At 41.1% G+C, this 9,847-nt stretch overlaps 1 long non-coding RNA gene across 1 annotated transcript; it reads left to right on the top strand.

Moving 5' to 3' along the window:
* Nucleotides 1–831: 831 nt before the first annotated feature.
* LOC110308845 (uncharacterized) lies at nucleotides 832–7,838 on the top strand. The gene is made up of 3 exons (XR_002379611.2): nucleotides 832–881; nucleotides 2,039–2,129; nucleotides 7,558–7,838. It is a non-coding gene; the product is annotated as an uncharacterized LOC110308845 (long non-coding RNA).
* The last annotated feature ends 2,009 nt before the right edge of the window (nucleotides 7,839–9,847 follow it).

The raw sequence follows: 9,847 nt of genomic DNA on the forward strand, positions 1-9,847 counted from the left end.
AGGGCCAAAAGAATGGGAATGGGTGGGTAGGGAAGTGGGGGGCGCTATGGGGGACTTTTGGGATAGCATTGGAAACGTAATTGAGGAAAATATGTAATAAAAATATTAAAAAAAATTATTTATTCCATTGACTTTAGACAATAGGGATATTCTAGTCTCCCTGCCCCCATCCCTTTGTCAAATATTCCTAAATAATGAATATTTGTGAATTGTCAGAAGAGTAAATGCTATTGGCTTTCTGGCTTTGGGGAGTAATAATCCTTAAGACAGCCTTTTCTCCTTGGCTTAGTTAAATGAGCACGTCCAGGCAATTTAAGTGCTGGCAATGCCTCTCGTCCATGGGTGCATACTTGCTGATTTTTTCGAAGTAGAAATAAAGGTAGATTACATCCTGTCTCTCTTGTCACAAGGTCAGATGGCCCATTGTTGACACCATCCTCAAGACAAGCACAACTGAAACGCTGTAGGAGAGTGGTAAGGAATATCTCATTTAAAGTATAACATGCTACAGCTTTCATGCTGTGTGTGTGTTCTAACCTGCAACAGCTCCTTATGTGGAGCTCTAAGTGGTTAACATTGCTAAGTTACCAAATTCTGATAGAATGAATCTTTGGTACTATTAATAGAGAACTCAATAATGTCCACTAACAATTACTAACCATGTGACAATCAGGGTCCCATATAACTTGTAAATGGTTTTCATTTCACATGGTGACAGCTTTACATTTTGACATGTTTTCTAGACAGGAGAGTAACAGTTGGATATTTAAAGTCTAATGAATTGTGAGGAAAACCTTGTTACTATGGTTACTAAAGAAGGTTCAGAATGGCTTCTGAGCAGTGACCTTAAATGCTAATTGAGTGGCTGGCCTTCTGAACAGGTATTAAGAACCCGTACTTGGGATGGGTCTTTGTTGAAATCTTGGATCAAGGCTTTGTACTAACTAGAGCAAACTGTTGAGCCTCCCCCCACCCCTGCTTTTTTTCTTTTTCTTTTTTGAGACAGGGTTTATCTTTGTTGCCTAGGCTACCCTGGAAATAGCTCTCTAGACCAGGTTGGCCTCAGACTCAGATCAACCTTCTTCTGGCTCCCAAGTTCTGGGATTAAAGGACTGTAATCATCTCTTTAGCCTCTTTTATGTGGAAGGCATGGCCATGTTGCCTAATCTGGAGATAGGTTGGTTGGTAACTAACACTTTCAATGGTGTAATACCCAGCTGTGCTAACCTCAAGATGTAGCTGGACTGGAGTAAAATGACCACAATTAGCTTTTATGAACTGGCACAGGTGGGCCCCAACAGTCCACAAATAGCACCCCACTTCTAGGTTATTGGAGCATGTAAAGTGCTTAGTAGTATACACTGCAATGTACTTGGTCTCCTTGATTATAAGATATATCAATTATATTAAAAAGCATCATTTCAGAATGAGATTTTTAAGGAGAAATACATTTACTGGTTGTATTCACTACTTCAGAAATAAAATTGAAAAGCCCACCTTGTTTCTGAGAGAATAGGGTTTTATGTTCTAAACCCTCCCCTAGTGTGCAGGTAGGAAGCTGCAGCTCTTAGCTCATCAGCTCATTGAGATGTGCTCTCTCGATGGCTGGCACCCTAGACCTTCTGACACCTTCAGTTTACATTCAGAAAGTCTCTCTGCCATGCCATGTTAGTCTCCCAAGGCTATCATAACAGTACCAGAGACAGATGGATGCTTTTTACAATAAAAATTTACTTCCAATAGTTCTGCAGGCTGAAAATCTGAGGTCACAAGGCATCATGAACAAAGTTCCTCCTGAGGTTTTAGTTAATTCCAGTGGTAGTCAAGTTAACAAGGAAAAATAGCTATCACAGACATCAATTCTGCTAGATGAGTCCTCTAAAATGTGAACTTTGGAGGAACACAATTCCAATTACTATCAAACCTTTTTAGGCAATGTATTTGGTTATTCTTTGCTTGATATGTGTATGTGTGTGTGTGTGTGTGTCTACCATAACAAATGTCTAACTTGAAGCATCAGAGATCTCTTCTCTGGTAGTTCTCCAGGCCAAGAATTCAACATCAGATGTCATTAGAGCCCAGAAGTCTAAGGGGAAGAAAGGTTTATCTCCAGCCTGTGGGAGCCCCAGGTAATACTTGGCTTGTGGCAATGTATCTGAGACTTCTCCTTTCATCTTCTGGCCTTTCTTGTGACTTTTGAAGGCAGGAGTCACTGGACTTACAGCATGCTCGGTTACGCCATGATGACCTTACTTGAAGGTCCTTAGTATCCACAAAGACACCCTCCCAACCCAACAAAAGGCCACATTTTCAGGTTCCTAGTAGCCATCTCTTTTTAGGGGGTGAGGGGAGGAAAGCACAGTTCAACCTATGACAGGCTTATGAGTTCATCTAATAAAATAAACAGGACAAGATTCACAGTTATTAGTATCCATGACACTATGAGGGGAATTTTGCTTTTTATAAGCTTTTCCTAATCAGCTCATACCAGCTTTGGTAGAAATAGCCACTTGGCCTTCAAATACATATGTCCCTTTTTCTGTAATGTCAAGTTGTGCAAGGTTGGAGCCTCCTACTGGGAACTTCCACTTCCCGACTCCTTTGAATTTTGGTGTGGCCATTACTAAGCTTCAGAGGATGGACCGTGGATGCCAGTGTTGCACGCGAACTACTCTGTTAGTTGCACTTTGTACTCTGAGAGAATGTGCATTGGTTGTACTCTCCTCGTCTTTCATGGCAGCCTCAGGGAAAGCCTTGTGACAATTATGCCTTCAGAAGATGAAAGGAGACGGGATCCCTGAGTCATCACTTTTTAGAGAGCTACTCAGAACAAATGGCCATTAATGAATATCCTAATGAGACCACATGGATAAAAATTAAACTTTTATTATGTTGAGCCACTGAGATTTGGGGATCATCTGTTGTTATAGCAGTTAGATTATCCTGACTCATACTTTAGCTAACACAGTATATGCACAATAACACCCATTTTACAGCGAAATTATACTATTCATTCAGAAGATATCACCGTGTTATCCTGCCAAGCAAGGTCTGACCACCAAATGTCATTGGCTAGAAGAAAACTTTGACTATCACAAATTGATCTAACCTGAATATACTACAAAGAAATATTAACCATTTTACATAACTTACCTTAATCTTCCAAGGACCAGAACCTTGCTTGGACCTATCCCTAGAAGATAAGAAAGAATTAATAGCAATATTGATCAATTATTTAATAATTAGAGAGGAATGATGCTGGGAGAAAGACTCTGACTTTAAAAGCAGGCAGATGAGTTTGTACTTCATTTCCTACTACATTATTTTTTTCTGTGTGGCTTGTATAAGTTATTGAAGATTTAGCTTTCTGTATCTATAGAAAGGAGGAAAGTGATACTGACGTCATAATGCTACTATGCAGACTGAATAATGAAAGGATTTGAGTGGTAGGTATATGGCTCAGGTAATGATTATGGTGATTTGCCACCACGGTTACTCTATAATTGGTGTATACTTTCTGAGAATACCTGGAACAGCTTAGATTTCTACCACCTTCTTCTGGCTTGGCTTGGTGTTTGCGACATCTAGCTTAACAGGCAAGATCACATCTTCCAGCATATTGGATGGGTTTAAACAAGCTGGAAAAGATGCCTTAACCTAGCCACCACCCTATGCCTTTGCTTCAAGAAAATGGACAGTCTTTATGGACACACCCTACCCAGCAAATGACTAATAAGAGGTTCCAGAATTCCCAGAATGTAGTATAGGTGGATATATAAAACCATGAGAATCAAATTGAATTTTCAGTTTAGTGATATATTTTAAGGGCATTCATTTATTTATTTAAGGGGCCAGAGGTGTGTCATGCTGCATGTGATGGTCAGAGGACACCTACCAAGAGTCAGCTCTCCCCTTCTACCATGGGGATCACACTTGGGTCATCAGCCTCAATGGCAAGTGCTTTGCTGACAAAACCATCTCACCAGCCTAATTCAGCATTGTTTTACATGTGGTTTTATCATTTCTATTTTGGCCCTACATGGAACTGTGAGTCCGATGAGCACCTCTGTGGGTTCATTTAGTGTTTTTTTACATTTTTCATCCACTATATTGTCTCGAATGCTAAGCACATAGTAGCTGATTAATAAGAATCTGTCTTAGATAGGGCTTCATTGCTGTGAAGAGACACCATGACCAAAGCAACTCTTAGAGAACCAAACATTTAATTGGAGTTGGCTTACAGTTTCAGAGGTTCAGTCCATTAGTATCATGGTGGGAAGCATGGCATTGTGCAGGCAGCCTTGGTGCTGAAAGAGCCAAGAGCTCTCCATTATGATCCAAAGGCAGCCAAGAAGAGACTATCTCCCATAATGGACATAAGAGACCTCAAAGCCCACCTACAAAGCTACACACTTCCTCCAAGAAGGCCTCACCTATTCCAATAAGACCACACCCATAATAGTGTCACTCTCTGTGGCCAAGTATTGAAACACATGAGTCTATGGGGGCTAAATCTATTCAAACCACCACAGCATCATTAATATAGAGAGACAGGACTGGGGCAGGGGTGCACTGCAGAGCTGGTTCAGAGGTTAAGAGAACTTGATACTCTTCCAGAGGACCTGGGTTCAATTCTCAGCACGACATGGCAGCTTACAACCATTTGTAATTCTAGTTCTAGGGTATCCAACACAGTCATTTCTATGGACACCAGGAACATACATATGTATAGACAAATACGTACATAAAATAAAAATGTCTTCAAAAACTAACAAAAATAATATAGACATGAATCAAACACAAATACAAAGACTTCTTAGGTTTAAAGCTATGTTATAGCCCAGATAGGCCTGCTAAGAACTCACTCCATTAATCAACTGAAAAGATATTTTTCCCAACAAACCCCAGCACCCTCAGAACTTTGCAAGGCACTGTCCCCCACTATTACTTGCCATCTGCCTAGGAACTCACTCAAGTGTATAGTTCTCTGATCATCAATGTTACTGGCATGGTGTCTCTGGGAATGGTCTATACTCTAGAGAGCAGTGGTTCTCAGCCTTCCTAATGCAGTGACGCTCATGTTGTAGTGATCCCCAACCATAAAATTATTTTGTTGCTACTGAATAACTGTAATTTTGCTACTGTTAAGAATCACAATGTAAATATCTGCTTTACAGGATGTATGCTACCTTTGCTGGAGTCGTGGCCCACAGGTTGAGAACCACTGTTAAAGAGGAATGATTCCTGTGTAGTAAAGGAGTGAGGTCATCTCATCAGATACTTTCTAAGTCATTGTGACTCAAGCAGGGACAAGTGGTGTGCTTTAGGGGATTGGAAATACTTGTTATAGGGACAGTACTATATTTTGAGGTCTCTGAGATTGTTGTTTTGTACTGAAGAGATTTCAGGAAAGTAGACACAAAGTTTGTCTAGATCAAGATTCAGTTAGGCATACAGCAGAATTAGCCCAGGGCCTGGCACACCATCCTGAGCCTGGCACACCATGGCTGTTTGGGTTTGGGTTTCTTACTAGTGAGAATTATATCACTTTGTGTCTGCACAGTGCCTACATTTCTATTGAGAATGAGAGAAGTAAAGACCCTTTGCCTCTTACGCTACTATGTTCTCAGCCGGAGCCACCATAATGAAAGAAAATGTAACAATAGAAAAATCATAACATGTATTAATATGAAATTTGTACCACATAAGAGCCTTTCACAAGGAAATGAAGACCTAAGTAGTTAAGCCTTAGGTTTTTACACTAGGCTGGATGCCAAGTAGGAAGTCATGGGGACGTGATGGGTGGAGAAGGCATGAACTGAAGCGGCAAACTCGGGAAGTCTTTGCAAGGCCTGTTCATTCAGATACATCTGAGAATCCCCCAACTTCAGAGATTAGGACGCTCCTTTCTCGTGGGTAGAAGGAGTATGTATATTCCTTGCAGAAGAGTCTCGTGGGCTTCCTTGGGGGGAGGTCAGATTCATACACTTACAGTTTCTTCAATTCCTTCAGCCTAACATGCACAATCTTCTAAGATACTGTCTTTTGAGATAGTATATACAGCCCCACAGCTCTTGGGGGTGGTAATGGTAATGGTCTGTTCAATGCTGGCTCCAGATGTGACCCTTGCCTAGTAGGAGCTTCTGATGAGCTCAACTGTGCCCCATGTTTGTCTCCCCAAATTCATGTTAAGAACTCTAACTCCCCGGTACCTCAAAAACAAATACAGCATTTAGCCACAGGTCCTTTAAAGATGTAATTAAGGTTAAATGAAGTTGGAAGACCTTGCCTCAATATAGCCAGTGCTCTTATAAGAGGGGTAGTTTGGGATACATAAAGACATGAGGATATATCTGTAGAAAGAACATCTTTGTAAAGAGGCTACATATTGGCGGCCATATGCAAGCCAAGGAGAGAGGCTTCAGAAGATAGCAATCCAACTGATTTCTTGACCTTTGACTTTTAGACTTCAGAGCTCTGAGAAAATAAGTTGATGTTTGGACCACTGAGATTGTAGTGTTTTGGGATGGCTGCCCTAAAGAAAGATTACAGAACTATGTCATAAGGGGCAACCTGCATCTGGTGACTGGTCCAATGGAGATTCCAAGGCCTTAAACACTAACTTCTCTTTAGAACATCTCTAGAGGGCTATTCCAGAATCCTTGTCAACCTTGTCAAAAGCCTAAAGGTTCCACCTTTTTCTCTGCCCACAATGTATTCCCGTGAGTCACTGAAAGTGTTCTATAGTGAACTTCCTTCACAGAAATCTCTCAGAATCTGTCTTCTATGAAGCCTGGACTCTGGCAGATGGCATCAGGTTTGGTTAGGAAGCACTCTCTACAAATAAGATTTGAGAGTATGAGCAGCATGGCCTGGCTAGTTAATGAGACTCCATTTGTGGGATCTCCATTGGTAGCAGGTGGAGGCAGCCTCTCTACTAAAGCCTAGTGCCTTCCATTGCTGGATGTCTAAGCAAAAGGACCTCTCTGTGATGCTTGGTGTAACACCTAGGTGGGGATTGTAGGATGTGATGCAAACATTGAAGAGAAAAGAAAATTTGGCCTTTGTCTCATGTTATATATAAGAATTAAGCTGAAATGGGATCATAGATCTAAACATGAATGCTACAACTGTAGAGACTGGCAAGGTGGCTACGCGGTTAAAAGTACTTGTTGCTCTTCCAGAGGACCTAGGTTCAGTTCCTAGCACCCACTTAGCAGCTCATAACCATACTTAAACTCTAACTCTAGGAGTTCTGATTCCCTCTTCTGACCTCTGTAGCACCAGGCTCGAACATGGTACACAGATATGCATGCTTGTGTGCAAAACAAGCTTGTGTGTGTAAGGATTTAATAAATAGATCTTAAGAAGTTTAACATGCAGCTACAAAATTGCTATGCACACACAGTACCAAACAAAAGATTCCTTGTGACTTTCAATTGGGCAAAGATTGTTTTTTTAGGTAGAATATAAAAAGTATTGATTTAAATAGAAAAATGGTTATAAATTAGATGTTATCAAATTTAAAGGTCTTTTTCTCAAAACCTAAAAATCTAGCAACACTATATGAAACAACAAAGAGAAACCAGACCGAGAGGAAACACCTGTGCGGCAGCTGTCTGGTAAAGGACTTGTACCCAGGGGATCTGAGGAATGCTGGCTCACAAGAGGACAAACTCTCAGTAAAAAGTGGACAGAAGATTGGAACAGATTCTTCATCAAAGACAACATTTGTATGGCAACACCCACTTTTTGCCATGATACTTCCATTTACTGTATGCCCAGAAAAAACAGAACAAAGGATCACAGATTGAAACATCAAAATTTGTGATCTAATAAAAAAACAAAACACACCAACAACCTTTTTCTTTTCCTGGTTGATTTTCTCGAGTGTTTTGTCATAATAGCAGAAAACTGAAGACTAAATAGGAAGGAATTGACCACTAAGGGTGTAAAAGAACTTTGGGGGATGATAGAAATGGTCTAAATCTTAGCGGTATTTTCATGATGTGACCTTCAAAAACATACTGTACATTAAGAAGTGAGTAAAGATCATTGTATACGTTAGATCTCAATGTCAATTAAAATCTAAAATCCATACAAATCTACGACTGAACTAAAATTCATAGCCAGAAGCCACAGCCAGGTCCCCAGGGAGAAGCAGATCCTTTGCACACTCAGCAAAAGTGATTTCTTCATAAGCTATTTCTTCGTGAATGAAGTAAAAAAATCTTGTGAGCATTGCAAAACTGTTAGAGATGGTATGCAGTAAACTGGAACTAGCTGAGATCTGCAAGACCATTATGACTGCCCTGTTAGAGAGGCAGAGTCTGGAGACCAGGCAATCTTGGAGCTGTGACCTATGCTGCCTTCCTGGACTCACTGGACTCAGAGATCTACACAGTAGCTACTTGTCCAATTCTCGGATGGATACTTGGAGTAGAATGACATGGTATTTGGCTGAGCCCCATATTAAGCTGCTTGACCTCCCTGGTAAGAAGAATTGAACTAGGAATAATCCAGTAGAGGCCTCTGAAACCCCTGCTCCTAGCCAAGTCACCAAGGGAAAACAGAATTTCAGGTCAGAGAGAATAGTAGAGATTGGTGTCATTGTAAGGCTCCATCCAGATCATGGTCTCCAGTGATCCTTGTATAATTTACATGCCCAGTCCCTTCAAAGCAAGAATGTGTGGGTAAAATTATCAGCCTATCTAGTTTCTACCAGACTCACCAAGTCTTAAATTGGGACTTGGTAACACCCCTCCAGATGAATAGGTAAGAGCTGATATTGAGAAAGATAAGAGGGCACAATTGGGCTGTAAACAACTCCCATGTCATCTATCACAACCCTTTTCCTTTTCTCACCTTGCACCTGTGGTCTCATACATGGTCTATTATGACTCGTTATGACCAGTTGACACAGAAAGCAAACTCCAAGCTTGCTTGTGGATGACTTAAAATACGGGTCTATGGGGGAGGGGTCTTTCGGGAGAACACGGTTTTGGATAGTGTCATGTAGCTTTCTCTTTGGGTGGTACGTGAATTGTCCAAGGGAAGAATATATACCTTCTGTACTGCAAGGACAGTTGCAAGTGGGTTAAACAGCCAGGGGTCTGGAGAAATTATTGGAATCACTGGACCAGCAGACACAGGGAAGGGGAACAGGAGTGGACATTTGCAATGAGCAAGTGTGAAAGGGTTTGTGCTATGTTTTAGTATTCCTGAACATTAACCATAAAATCAAATAAAAACAAACAAACATACAAAAAATGGAAGGAACCCAATTAGTGGACTCCTTTGCCAGTGATGGTCCCTCAGCTTCTGTTACCCTTTCTCCCAGGGAAAGCACAGTGTATTCCTGAGCAGCAATTCTCAGAATGGACGTGAGTTTCTCCTCTTTAAGACTGATTTAGCATTTACTACTGGTTCTGGGTGCCAATAGATAAAGTACACAAAGCCTGCCTCAAGAAAACCAGTCGCTTGATGCAAGTTGGCTAGTCTCTTTAGAGTGGGCTTTATCTTGATTCAAAGGCCAACAGGCTTCATCTAAGTTTTAGTGGCTTACGGTTTGACTTACAGATATGGGATCATTCCTAACACACTAGGAGTTAGACTAGGGAACAAATTTACACTACCGAGAACATGACAGTGATACCACAAGGGGCGCTGGCCCCATCACATCCTGCAGCATCCAGGAACCTCTAGTTGAGCAGTTGGATAAAAGAACTTTTAAAATGTGTAATTCAGATGTCAACCCTGGAGTCATCTAACAAGGATGAGATGCCATCTTCCAGGATACGGGACATACTTGATGTGCAGTGACCTACCACATGGTGCTGTGCTCCCA

Source organism: Mus caroli, unplaced genomic scaffold (genome assembly GCF_978045245.1).
Source record: "Mus caroli unplaced genomic scaffold, Mus_caroli_1 scaffold_12, whole genome shotgun sequence".
In the NCBI taxonomy this organism is placed as follows: Eukaryota; Metazoa; Chordata; class Mammalia; order Rodentia; family Muridae; genus Mus; species Mus caroli.